Genomic DNA, 15060 nt, shown 5'->3' on the forward strand with positions numbered 1-15060 from the left:
TTATCTAAGTATAACGTTTATAATTGAATTTAAACTACGATGTCTAGGTGAAAAACCAATTTTAACACCTCAAACCGTTCATGTGTGCTCATAAAATTGGTTAACACTCAATTATTCAGCAATAATCCCCAGGTAGGAGATGTTCCGTAGACTGTCAACTTAAGTACCCCCAGCATTAGACAAGATTATATACCGGTTGAGTTTGTAACTGTATTTTACAAGATATTGACCTATTTTAACTATTAAAACAGGTGGTTAACCTATGCGAGTATGCTTTTATTTTTGTTATGGATTTTAATGTCTAATCCAATTTTATAACAACTTACAAAATAATAGACATACTTTGCATCCATAACATGCTTTTATATAACAATTATATAAACATTCATTCCATGAATTAATATAACAACTTATATTTAAAAAAAAAAAAAAAAAACATGAAATCCTACACATGTACACTATACATTATCACACTTATAATATACTGGTATCTTATGGTGAGATTTTATGTAACGACCCGACCCCCTAGGACTTAGGTAAGGTCGTTACTAAAATAAATGCATGCACAGAATTTAAAACGACACTCAGTTATTTGAAATAAATGCTAATTAAACAAGAGAAGTTCAAAAGACATTTATTAAATGCAATTATTAAAACAAATAATAGGGTCCCAAAATTCTTAAAGACTAACAAAAGTATATAAAAAAAATAATCCTTAGTAATAAATTTTAAACAGTAAAACTAAATATTAAGAGGAAAATAAGGACTCAAATTTCAAGGTGGGGAAGCGAAAAAGTCTAGTCCCAGTGATACGATCACGAATTCCGCTGCGCCATCGCCGGTGTATCTTTACCTTTTCCTGAAACATCAACATAAGAAAGGATGAGTATGAAATACTCAGTAAGTAACCCCACCACTGGGGTCAGGCTAGGCATCTATGTCCTCTAGATACCCACCAATGGCACATAAACACATGAAACTGACAAGAGACTGAGTCTTATCCTATTGTAGTTAATTAGGCCCACAAAACTGGTGAATCCCGAAGGAAATACAAAACTGGTGAATCCTGGAGGAACACAAAACTGGTGAATCCCGAAGGAAACACAAAACTGATGAATCCCGAAGGAAACACAAACTGGTGAATCCCTAAGGAAACACATACTGGTGAATCCCGAAAGAAATACAAACTAGTGAATCCCGAAGGAAACACAAGCTGGTGAATCCCGAAGGAAACACAAAACTAGTGAATCCCGAAGGAAACACAAAACTGGTGAATCTCAAAGGAAACACAAATTGGTGAATCCCGAAGGAAACACAAAACTGGTGAGCATCTAACTAATCAATGAGGATATTCACACAGTCTCAACGTTCAAAGAATCAACACCGTATAATTCTAAAAAATACATGAAATCCTTAGTACCATGGCTCCATCACATACACATAATCCTCAACAACATATTATACAACATTCATGTAAATCTTACATCATAATTCTACAACATACAAGTATACCTCAACACCAGCAGATCAGACGTCGACATATGAAAACACATACCATCACATACTAACAATCAAGTGCTTAGGTGTGTATTTAAACAATTCAGAACTCGTGCCAAAACATACTTTGATTCAGGTCATATTATCAATCAACATGCTAACAATTTACCATAACATACACTCACCATGCTAGCATACAACTAAAGCCTGGCCCGTGGGCAGTTCCAATGGTAAGATTACTTACCTCGAAGTCAAAATTATGTCTAAGTGACAAGCAAATTAATCTTCCTCCTAGCTTAGATGGATCTTGAATTAGGCCTAAACATAATCCAAATTGCAATTAATAAAAGAGCTTAGTTCTAATAACCAAATTAACCAAATAATTTCCAATAATCTTACCCAAAAGCTTGTCAAAATCACAACCAAATCCTCTTGAAACCACACTTTTAACTTCAAAGCTTCTCTAAAACTTGATTTTTAAAGCCCAAACAAATGTGTCAATAGATTGAAGCAGAACACCATTAGCCAATAAATCCAATTAAAAAAAATGGCATAATCTTACCCAAATCCATAACTTCCGACGACCCTTACTGTTGGCAGCACAAACCACGAGAAACGATGGATTCGAAGCACCCTTGCGTGACTGACGACGAGCGACCTGGCTGTCGGGTTGTGAATCTTCAGATCTGGGCGCTAGTGACTATGGAATCTCGAGACTCTGGGCGACGACCTGCAATCCATGGAGACCAGCGCGGTTGGCGAGCGATACCATCGGGGTTCGACGATCAGAGATGCGGCTGATCTCGTGTGGACGGAGGCGGCGTGCAATTGGGGGGGAAAGAAGAAAGAAAAATTGGGGATGGTGGTGTTGTCATGCAGTGCGAGGAAGAAGAAGGAGAAGGGTTGGTAGAGGTTTAAAAAAATAATAATAATAAATGTAATAACTAAAAAGGAAGATATAATTATAATAAATTCTTTTCGTTTCGAAAGGAAAATTAATTTCTGCCATAACTTTCACATTGAAATTCAAAATTGAATAATTTTCCGCCAAACTTAAATTCCCACATTTATACTTGAGATCCAAGATTCCAAAAATGCCCTCCGACTAAGCAATTATTGAATTACCAAATAATAACGTTACTGAAATTACATTATTATATAAAAAAAATGTGCGGGGTGTTACATTCTTCCCTCCTCAAGGAACCTTCGCTCTCGAAAGTTCATTCTTGAAAAAAAAAAAACTCTGGGTACTGGGATTTCATCTCATCCTCTCGCTCCCAGGTGGCCTCCTCAAACTGGTATTCTGCCACAAAATCTTTACAACTGCTATTTCCCTATTGCCTAACATCTTCACCTCTCTAGTGAGAATCTGCATAGGCCTCTCTTCATAACTCAAGTTGCCATTTAATCACAATGGCTCAAAGTCAACTACATGGGATGGATCTGTTACATACTTTCTCAGCATTGAAACATGTAAGACATTATGAACTAAAGAAAGTGATGGAGGCAATGCTAATCGGTAAACTACGGGGCCAATTTACTCCAAGACCTCGAAAGGCCCAATGAAACTCAGACTCAGCTTCCCTTTCCTGCCAAACATCATAATACCTTTCATGGGTGCCACTTTTAAGAACACTTTCACACCAATCTCAAATTCCAAGTCCTTACGTCCTACATCGACATAGCTTTTCTGTCTACTCTGAGATGGTTGCATACGAGCCCTGATCTTCTGTAATGCCTCATTCGTGGTCTACACCAATTCAAGTCCTAATAACTTCCTCTCACCAACCTCACCCTAGCATACTGGAGACTTGCAACTCTTTCCATATAGGGCCTCAAATGGTAATGTGCCAGTGGTAAGCTGATAGCTATTATTATATGCGAATTCCATTAAATGCAGGTGAGAGTCCCAACTCCCTGAAAACTCTAGTGCACAAGCGCACAACATATCTTCCAATATCTGATTCAGACATTCTATTTGACCATCAGTCTATGGGTGAAAAAATTGTACCAAAATCCAATCAAGTACCCAATGCTAACTGAAGACTCTTAAAAAAAACTAGATGCAAAACGAGGGTCATCGTTTGACATAGCTAAAACTAGTACCAAAAGAGGTGTAACAACCCCTTCCATAAATAACTATGAAACTTAAGATGTTGAAAATCAGCAACACTTCTACACGTCCGAGCTGAGACCTGTGAAAACGGTCATAGAGTTAAGACTAAAAACATACATTTGAACTTACCATTTTGTCACTGGGAAAACTTCATATGTGCAGTGAAGAAACTGGTCATGCTTTATAATGCGTCATCTGAAGATACGTACCAGAATAAATCTAGTCAACTGAAAACTGCTTCTACTCTAGAAGCACCAACTGTGATGTCTTTCCTAGGGTCTACATGTCTGAGAATAACTCTGTCTAATTAAGTCTCACATTCGTGAGAAACTCATTATGAGGCTCTATGTTGTCATGGGCTATAAAACTTGCTTGAGTCATCCTCATATTATTCTTTAGGCTTGAAACAATCATATATCATTACTTAGACCCCGCTGCGAACGAGTCCGAAATTTTCCCCGAAAATGAGGTTTTAAAGTCCCTGGATGCTAAAGCATAAGTCAATTGATAATACATTTTCATAACCTCGTAATAACCATAATTGATCCTTGAAGTCATTTTTTTTTAACGATAAAACCTTCTTGATTCATAAGTCCTAGCTTGGATTACTCGTACTACTTAAAGCTAGTTAACTCATTGCCCATGCAAGAGAATACATACTATCTTGTAATACTCCAAACCCACTTTTAGTAACTTCTTACTATCAACTCAACTTTATTGCCAAGTCTATCCCTTACACCAATGGTTATATTGGAAGATCCAACTTACTTACTTTTGTGCATATACTATTATTGTCTACCTCGAGTTGGATTATTTTCTTTTCTCAATCAACTTGATGGTGTTTCTAGTTCATATTTCCAACTAGCACACAAACTCAAAATCCCTTAAATCTTACTAATGCCCTCAATGATTTACCTCTTAACTAATGAAGCCTCAACATACCATGTCAATAGTTCTCGATCATCTACTGTTACTAGTAACTCCATTTTAACTTATCCCTTCTCAAGCTTCTATTTTGGTAACAGATTCTTGTGTTAAAACAAAGTTACATGCCAATCACCTACCTAAGCTATCTTTCCATCTAACACATATTGTCCTAAAGTTCCACATGATAATGAGGTATTCTTCTTTTACATCAAAACAAATACCTTGTAACCCCTCTTATCAAGCCTTCAAACCATACTTAACTAGGAGTTTCGAACACATTAAATTCCTTTCTCTTTCCAAAAAGTAAACTTCCTTGGATACTTCTCTCTCCTTTACACTTATCTTTGATAAAACCACTAAATTCAAGACACTTTTTTTTCCACTGTCCAATTGGAACATAATCTCTTTACTAAATTATATTTTACTTAACTCCTCCATAAATCTTATATCTCTCACTAAGAATTTCCATCTTGTAGAATTCTCCTTTGCCAATTTTCATGCTTTTAGACTTCGAAAGACTTTTTTTTGTTCAAATTTTCCCAACTTGGATCTCCTCATCACAATAACGCTATGAATTTAATCTAGGTACTCTAAAATAATCCTTCAACCCAAAAAAATAACACCTTGTTTTTATCCCCTTTAAGTCCAAACTCATGCCTAACTATTTTGACTTTCTTTAATGATATCAACTTAACTAGATATTCCAAAAGAATTCTTCATATCATCACATATACTTTGCCTACTCCATCAAGTCTTAGTATTACTCAAATGATTATGACTTATGAATGCTTTCTAAAATTCTTCTCGAAATGTTGGGTTCTTAATACCTCAAAACCTTCAATAAATTTATAGACTATTTTTCTTTTCCTCCTTATTCATAAAACAACTTTTAACCTTATACTTGAGTACTGGCCTGTGGATTTATGCTACCACCGATTGCACTATCCAACACAAAAACATAACATTAGTCTTTGATCAATTCTTGTCTCGACAATTTTATTCATTGGCTTAAACATTTAAATACCTTCATTCCTAAATTGTCATAACTCTACATAGTTTCATCAAACTTTAGCATCTCTGAATTAAGGCATATATTTGTTCGTTCCTAACATAATTTCCATGAGATTAACTAGTACCAAGTGACCTCATAATTTACTCTATTTTACTTTTCTTCTTTTGTAGTGTCGTACCTGATAATCCTCTTATAATAACTTCTAACGAGTCACTGACCTAGCATTAGAACATAACTGGTGCATTTAAGCTAAATACTTTAATGCACAACTATCATAAAACTTGTAATTGATAAGATGTACCTGGCGATGACGAGGAATCCGTTCATGGGCCACAAGGACAATCTAGACTTACATAGTAAGTCAGGCTATATAACCCAAAACATGGGATCTTATACCAACAGTAACGACCCGACCCCCTAAGACTTAGGTAAGGCCGTTACTAAAATAAATGCATGCAAAGAATTTAAAACGATGCTCAGTTATTTGAAATAAATGCTAATTAAACAAGAGAAGTTCAAAAGACATTTATTAAATGCAATTGTTAAAACAAATAATAGAGTACCCAAAATTCTTAAAGACTAACAAAAGTATATAAAAAAAATAATCCTTAGTAATAAATTTTAAACAGTAAAACTAAATATTAAAAAGAAAATAAGGACTCAAATTTCAAGGTGCGGAAGTGAAAAAGCCTAGTCCTAGTGTCACGATCACGAATTCCGCTGCGCCATCGCCGGTGTATCTTTACCTTTTCCTGAAACATCAATATAAGAAATGATGAGTATGAAATACTCAGTAAGTAACCCTACCACTGGGGTCAGGCTAGGCATCTATGTCCTCTAGATACCCACCTATGGCACATAAACACATGAAACAGACAAGAGACTGAATCCTATCCTATTGTAGTTAAGTATGCCCACAAAACTGGTGAATCCCGAAGGAAATACAAAATTGGTGAATCTAGGAGGAAACACAAAACTGGTGAATCCCGAAGGAAACACAAAACTAGTGAGCATCTAACTAATCAATGAGGATATTCACACAATCTCAACGTTCAAAAAATCAACACCGTACAATTCTAAAACATACATGAAATCCTTGGTACCATGGCTCCATCACATACACATAATCCTCAACAACATATTATACAACATTCATGTAAACCTTACATCATAATTCTACAACATACAAGTATGCCTTAACACCAGCAGATCAGACGTTGACATATGAAAACACATACCATCACATACTAACAATCAAGTTCTTAGGTGTGTATTTAAACAAGTCAGAACTCGTGCCAGAACATACTTTGATTCAAGTCATACTATCAATCAACATGCTAACAATTTACCATAACATACACTCACCATGCTAGCATACAACTAAAGCCTGGCCCGTGGGCAGTTCCAGTGGTAAGATTACTTACTTCGAAGTCAAAATTATGTCTAAGCGAAAAGCAAATTAATCTTCCTCCTAGCTTAGATGGATCTTGAATTAGGCCTAAACATAATCCAAATTGCAATTAATAAAAGAGCTTAGTTCCAATAACCAAATTAACCAAATAATTTCTAATAATCTTACCCAAAAGCTTGTCGAAACCATAACCAAAGCCTCTTGACAGCACATTTTTAACTTCAAAGCTTCTCCAAAACTTTATTTTTAAAGCCCAAACAAATATATGTTAATAGATTGAAGCAGAACACCATTAGCCAATAAATCCAATTAAAAAAAATGGCATAATCTTACCCAAATAAACAAGTTCCGACGACCCTTACTGTTGGTAGCACAAACGACGAGAAACGATGGATTCGAAGCACCCTTGCGTGACTGACGGCGAGCGACCTGGCCGTTGGGTTGTGAATCTTCAGATCTTGGCGCGAGTGATTATGGAATCTTGAGACTCTGGGCGACGACCTGCAATCCACGGAGACCAGCGGGGGTTGGCGAGTGATACCGTCGGGGTTCGACGATCAGAGACGCGGCTGATCTCGTGAATCGAGTGGCAGCGACTGCTTCGTGGCCCGAACGACTGAAAGGAGTTGAGTCGACTTAGGAAGGACGTTGCTGAACAGATGCTCGCTGTCGAAAGAGGGGAGAAGAAAGAAAAATTGGGGATGGTGGTGTTGCCGTGCGGTGCGAAGAAGAAGAAAGAGAAGGGTTGGTGGAGGGTTTAAAAAAATAATAATAATAAATGTAATAACTAAAAAGGAAGGTATAATTATAATAAATTCTTTCCGTTTTGAAAGGAAAATTAATTTCTGCCATAACTTTCACATTGAAATTCAAAATTGAATAATTTTCCACCAAACTTAAATTCCCGCATTTATACTTGAGATCCAAAATTCCAAAAATGCCCTCCAACTAAGCAATTATTGAATTACCAAATAATAACATTACTGAAATTACATTATTATATATAAAAAAAATGTGCGGGGTGTTACATTTTAAGTCTACATGACATACGATATGCATACAATAGATAAATTATTTAATTCATACATTCATAATATATAATTAAACAAACGTACTAAAATGGATTGATTTTAGGATCTAAACTAGCTAATATCGAATAAGTCACTGACATATTAAACAATCGAGGGAAGAATGAACCAAGTCAAAATTCGACTTGACATTAAATACGTAATAAATGACTTGGACCATTTGACTGCAAGCAAAGGACAATAATAAATAGTAAGCATACGAAGTGTGACGAAATGCCACAATTAAGGGCAAATTCTAGATGCCTTTATTAACACCCTAAACTTATTGGTCCTTTGGTCACTTTTAAGGCAAAGCAAAGTAAATAAGAGGGAAAAAAAAATTCAAGTTTATTTTGCTGTATTCTTAAGATTTTCTTGGTAAGGTATCATAGTACTGAAGACTACTTAGGAAGACTATAAAAACTTATTCTCGTTCTTTTAATTTCCTTGTAGTATTGAACATTATCACTGCGTGATACATTATTATTTTATCTTCTCATTTTCTAAATTCATCGAAATACGTGTTACATTACATTAAAAAATAAAAATAATAAAAAAGCACCTTTTTGTCCCTATATTTTGAATATAGTTTTAATTTGGTCCATAGAATTCACAATCTTAAATTTTAGTTCTTTTAAGTTTTGAGTTTTATTTTGATTTTGTCTCTAACTTACAAATTGTCACTATTTTATCCCTAAAATTTGGATTTTGTTTTAATGTATTCTCTAGATTTCAAGATTTACACTTTTAATCTCAATTTTTTCATTAAATACTCATTTTTAGCGTTGAGTGTTAATTTTTATTAATTAATTTAATATAATTAAAAGAATGATAATTAATCATGTTTCACCATTCTTTTATCATTATCAAGATTAATTTTAAAATTTCTCTTCATTATTGTTTTAAAATAAGTATAGACATTAATACCAAAGACAGTTAAAAATCATGTAAATTTTCCGCTACATTACATTATTTACTATAAAAAAACAATTATTTTGGAAATAAATTTATACTCTAATTTTTTTTTGGAAATAAATTTATACTCTAATAAATTTTGAGTTCTATCAATTAAAATCCTAAATAGATAATGGTATCAATTTAAACAATATATTTGAGTATAATTTAATTAATTTAAATATATATTTTAATTTCTAAATTAGATTTTGTTGAATCTCAAATATATATATATTCCTAAAGTGAATCAACTTAGACATTTTCTTAGTAATTGATATAATTATTTTCAATTGATTTCATTTAAAACAAACTCAAAATAACATCAGCATTTTTTTTTAATTATCTCAAAATCCTACTAAAAAGCAGCAAAAAGGTTATTATTTAATTATATTCTTGAATAAGTAGAAGAAAATAGATGTAGATGAGAAAATGAAATACCACTCAAATTAATGAAAAATGTTGCTAATATTTATTTAGACTAGTTTGTTACTAAGTGGGTTGCATATATTATGTAAAACTTAAAAAAGAGAATTGAATAAAAAAAAAATAGAAGCTCAAATGAATAAATGTGAAGATTAAAAAATAAATTTAAAAACCATAAAAATTAAAAATTAAAATCAAATATAATATAAGCATGTGCAAATGATTTAATCCTTATACTTAAAATAAAATTAAGGGGTCAAACTTTTGAATCAATTAATATGATGGTTGATAAAAAAGAATTAAAAATTGACGTAAAAATTAAAAATAAATCTAAAAATGATTAGAAGACAATAATAATCAAGATTTTAAAATAAAAGATAAATTAAAAACGGTTACAAATGATTTAATTTCTACTATGAAAATAAAATTACTCCATATATCCATAAATTTTGAAGAAAAATATTAGTACATTATTATATGTTAAATAAAATAAATATCTGAATATATTTTTAAGAATAATATGTAATTGTTTACTCAAGAGATCTATTGATAGACTTTTGTTTTTTTATTAGAATTTATTGTGAATCTATAGATGTCACCCGATTAGTATAATCATGAAGAGATTTTCATTTAAATTTTAAACTATTCAAACAATGGAAAAAAATCAATTATAAGAAAATCGAAGAGGATTCAATTTTAGAATTTATAATCTATTTGTGTTAAAAACTAATAACTTCTAATTCAAATCTTCCTTAGTAAATTAACTATAATCATTATTATTATTATTATTATTTTAGTGATCTGATATTCCTTAATTTCAAACTTTTATCTAAACTAAAAAATATATTTAAAAAAAATTTGATTTTCCAATATATATATATATATATATATATCGTAATAATCTTCTCTACATACAAACAAAAAAAAAACACTTTTTTAAGGGATAATCGTCTTCTATATATATATATATCGTAATAATCTTCTCTACGTACAAAAAAAAAAAAAAAAAAAAAAAAAAAAAAAAAAAAAAAAAAAAAAAACTTTTTTAAGGGATAATCGTCTTTTAGTTAATCTATCATCTTATTTTCAAACTTTGATTTAAAGCATTTTTCTTTAAAATTGTGATAATCTTTTCTGATTTTAAAACAAATTAATTGGAGGACTTAATCACCCTATTAGTTTTAAACCTTAAACTAAACAAAAAAATAATAATTTTAACTGGTTATAAATTTCATTATAACTGTCTCTAAGTTAATTATTTTAGACTTGATTATCTTCTTAATTTTAAACTTAATATAAACTAATATTAGAAAAAATTGTGATAATCCTTCTTTTTTTTTTGGATTATTTGACTACACTAATATTTTTCTATATTGTATTTATTTTGAATTAGATTATTTGATTATCCTCTTTACACATATTTTTTTCATATATGTTTTTGTATAAAAAAATTTCTTCATTGAAAAAAGATTATAAAAAGAGTATTTGATTATGTTCCTAGTTTCAATTTTTTTTTTCAAATTTTAATTTAAATCAAAATATTATTATTCTTTTATGCAATATAAACCTAAACTTATTCTCTTTTTGTAGAATTACAACGATGGTCGGGTTGATTTTAAAGTTTATTTCAAAATTTTTTAAAACAAGAATTATTGTGTAATTACAATAGAATTGAAAAGAGAAAATAATTTTTAAAACTAAATAAATAATAAATTATTATAAACTTTTAAACTCATTAGTATGTATTTATAAAACTTATAAAAGTGAAAAAAAAAATACAAAAGCATAAAACATACACCCTCTTCTTTGTCTCTCTGCCAACCTCTAAATTGATTGAACATTGACAAATTTTTTTAACCTAAAAGCAATAGTCTTCTCTCAATATTCACTTCTTCGATAGTGAATCCGAGGTGCACAGAGAAAAAATTACAAAAATGAGAACTTCAATATGTGGGACAATGTTGCTATTAATTAAACAAAAATAAAAATATGGTAATGGTGCAAACAAATTTTCTAAAAAATAATAATAATAAAGCAGAAAGGACAGAGGACTTATCTTATTAAAAAAAATGAGAGATTTAATTTAGAAAATTTAGATATCAAAACTATGTTTTTTTTTTCAAAAATATCTTTTTAGATTTAGATATCAAAATTATGTAGAGTTTTTTTTTTTAACGTGATGATGTAGAGAGTTTGTTATGATTTGCGGTTTTTTAAAATTTAATTTTAATGATTTAAATATAAATTTAATTTATTTATTTTTTGAGTCTATCTGTATGATATAATTTTTTTAATGATAAATTTTAGTCTTAAATCAAATATTAGTGATAACTAAAATTTAAATCAATTTAATCTACGTGTAATTTTATTTTTTTAATGATAAACTATACATCTTAAAACAAATATTAGAGATTAATAAATTTTAGACCAATAAAATCCACATGAATGAGATTATTTTTAATGATAAATTTTTGAAATCAAATATTAGAGATAAATTTAATTTAGATGAATTATAAACTATTTTTTTAATGATTTTAATGTAAATTTACATTATATAACATTATAACCAAAAGGACAAAATGAAAAATGGAATGTTTTCCCCGCACATTAATCTATGTGTTTAGAATTTGGGATTTTAAGTGGTAGAATCCAAATTGAAGGGTATACATTTATTTTTCTCCATTATTTTTTTTTTCTCCCAATTATAAAAGGCCACCATTAATTAAGAATTGCCACCAAGAAAGCTCTAAGATAAGACTCTTCATTATTCTCCTACTATGGTAGGATAAATTCTTCTTATGTCCTTTTCCTATTCCATGATAACAAGGACCACTGATTAAAAAACCATCAAGTGTTTTGAATTCTCCCTATGCATTTATAATTATAATTTCACTTGACTCGGGGCTTATTTATATTTTCTTGGACAAAATATTTAATTATTTGGTCAAATGATCAACACATTTGGGTTAATTACCGATCCATTTGTCTCATCTTTGTGACACTTTTTTTCTTTTTATAGTATTCAAGCAATTTTGATTCCTGATTTTGAGATTGATAATATATATTTTATCTAAATAAATATATATTTAAATTTAAAAGGGATAAAAAAAAATTTGAAGATTTGTTATGATTTAGACATTAAAAATTGGACTAAATAATTAATCGAAGAATTAATTAATAACCGGTTTAATTATGGATTTACACTAAAAATCTATTTTTTTTTCATAAGTTTTTTTTAAGTGCTCTTAGAATAGTTCTAAATATTAATAATAGAAAAAGGCGATTGCAGTCTGATTTATAGATTAAAAAAAATAAAGGAAAAAAATAGGAAGTTTAAGGAAGAAGAGAAGAAATGTGGATTGTTGGTGTTCTTACTGAATTTTTTTAATTTAAAAAAGAAAAAAGAAAAACATGGAGATGGCTTAAATAGATGAAAAATTGAAAGACTACCTCTAGGGTTGTAAAAAAACAAAACAAACAAAACAAAAGAAGAAAAGGAAAAAAAGAAAAAAGAAAAAGAGAGAAGGAAGAAAAGAGGAAAAAAAATTGAAAAATAAGAAATACCTAAAAAGGAAAAATTAAAAGTGATGTCTACTTCTAGAGCTAAAAAAAAGGAAAAAAAAAAAAAAACTTAGAAGCTTAAAGAAGGGAAAGAAATAAAAAAAAAATGCGATGTATATATTCCAATTGGTGTTTTGATCATTTTCTATTGATATGTCAATATTTTCAGATGTCAATGAATTTGAATTTAATATAAGGGACCAATAATCCACGTTTATATCATTGATAAAATATATTAAAAATATGAATTATGTGGATTTTAATATTAATAATAAAAGAATCAACTTATTTTCAAGAGTGAAAATTCTCTTAATATAACATGATAGATAAGAACAATAATTACCGATTCAAGTGTTTTTGTTTTTTGGTTTTTTGAAACAAACCAATTCAAGTGTTGATGTTCAATAATTCTACACCCTTTGTAATTTTTGAACTCAAGAATTGAAGTGTTTATTTGTTAATTTAAATAATTTTAAATTAATTTTTTATATATTTAATTTATATGTATTATTCTTTTTAAAAAAAAAAAAACTATTTATTGATGTCAACCTTTGATTTTTTATTGTTTTTTAAATTATCTATTATATAAAAATATTAAATTTTATGATATTGGAATTGAACCTTCAATCTCAATTAGGGAGTACGTGAAATTACCTTCACATGAAGCTCCCCTTTATTTATTTACTTTTTATTGCTCAATATAGTCTATAAACTTTTTTTAATCTTATGTTTAATAGGTTTTTGACTTATTTTATTTTTTAAAAAAAGGGAATATATTATATATAAATAGTAAATTTGGTAGAGATGAGGGATTAAGCCTTCAATCTTAAGGAAGAAGGTAAATGTCAATTATTATTAAGCTAAGCTCACTTCAGCAAGCTATTATCATGTTGGCATATATGATCAAACATTCAATTTTTTAAGTTAATATATCTATTATTTATATTAAATTTACAGTAATGACATTTTGTTGCTTACTTTTTTATATTTTGTGAATTTTTCTATGATATAATGGAAATATCGACCCATCTCTCATGTAAATATGCTACTTCCCACTCTTCTGTCTATCATCTATTGAACCTATAGTTAACAAGAAAACAGTGACACGTCGATGGAAATTAATATTATGAATATAACAAACAGAAGATGTATGGGGTATTGACTTGGGTTGAGCTTAGTTGGTAACCCAACTCAGTGTTGGGCCCACAAACTTCGCAAGTCGATATTAAATAATGAAAGAACCTAAGGTCCAGAGTGGAAGCAGTGATCGTTCCCAAATTTTTAATTTCACAAAACTAAAATACATAGAACATAAATTATGCATAATCACATTTTTACATCATGCTTTTGAAAGAAAGAAGAACAGTTTAGATTTATGCTTACCCTTGAAAAACAAATTAGTCATCACGAAAAACCCTTCTCGATACGATCACGAACACTTTGATCTCCAAAAACCTACAACAACCCAAATGGCCACCATCACAAGAGAACCTCATGTATTCTCCTTAGGGGATAATAACAAGAAGGAGTGTGTGGTCTCTGCTATCTTTGGGAGAGGAAAGAAATTTTGAGAGGAAATGAACTTTGCATAATAAAATTGTGTTGGAAGAAGACACTCTATAATCTTCTGTGAAGAAGATGAATAAATTTCAAAACATACAACTCCCAAGTTTTTAAGTGAGGAGAGAAGGGAGTTATAGCTCCTTTCTAAATTAAATAAAAAATCAATTTAATAAAAGTTATATATATATATATATGTGTGTGTGTGTGTGTGATAATCAACTTATCATATAATATATATTAAACTATATAACACATAATCTATAGTTTTTTTTTTATTGTATCAAATACAATATAACATATAGTTTGAATTTCTCTCAATAATGTGTGGTATAATATAAATCAAATTTATATTAAATTTGATTATATTAATCTAATTCACATAATTAATATTTTAATCATATTCAAATATTTAATTCCTCTCAAAATAAACTTTATATTATAATGTATCAAATACATTATATTACTTATATCATATATAATTAATTTAAATTAATTCCCTTAATTAATTTGAACCATTCAAATAAATCCA

The 15060-nt window shown here is 29.7% G+C and overlaps 1 long non-coding RNA gene across 2 annotated transcripts; it reads right to left on the reverse strand.

The window, feature by feature from the left end:
• Nucleotides 1–715: 715 nt before the first annotated feature.
• Nucleotides 716–7751, reverse strand: LOC150035684 (uncharacterized). 2 transcript variants are annotated; one of them, XR_016530055.1, is made up of 5 exons: nucleotides 7297–7751; nucleotides 7132–7201; nucleotides 1897–6304; nucleotides 1742–1815; nucleotides 716–859 (listed from the first exon to the last, which is right to left on the reverse strand). It is a non-coding gene; the product is annotated as an uncharacterized LOC150035684 (long non-coding RNA). The 2 variants fall into 2 exon arrangements; XR_016530054.1 differs by having other exon boundaries at nucleotides 717–859; nucleotides 1742–6304.
• Between the last annotated feature and the right edge of the window lie 7309 nt (nucleotides 7752–15060).

The sequence above is a fragment of the Benincasa hispida genome, chromosome 6, assembly GCF_027475165.1.
Source record: "Benincasa hispida cultivar pf3 chromosome 6, pf3_genome.v1.1, whole genome shotgun sequence".
Lineage (NCBI taxonomy): Eukaryota > Viridiplantae > Streptophyta > Magnoliopsida > Cucurbitales > Cucurbitaceae > Benincasa > Benincasa hispida.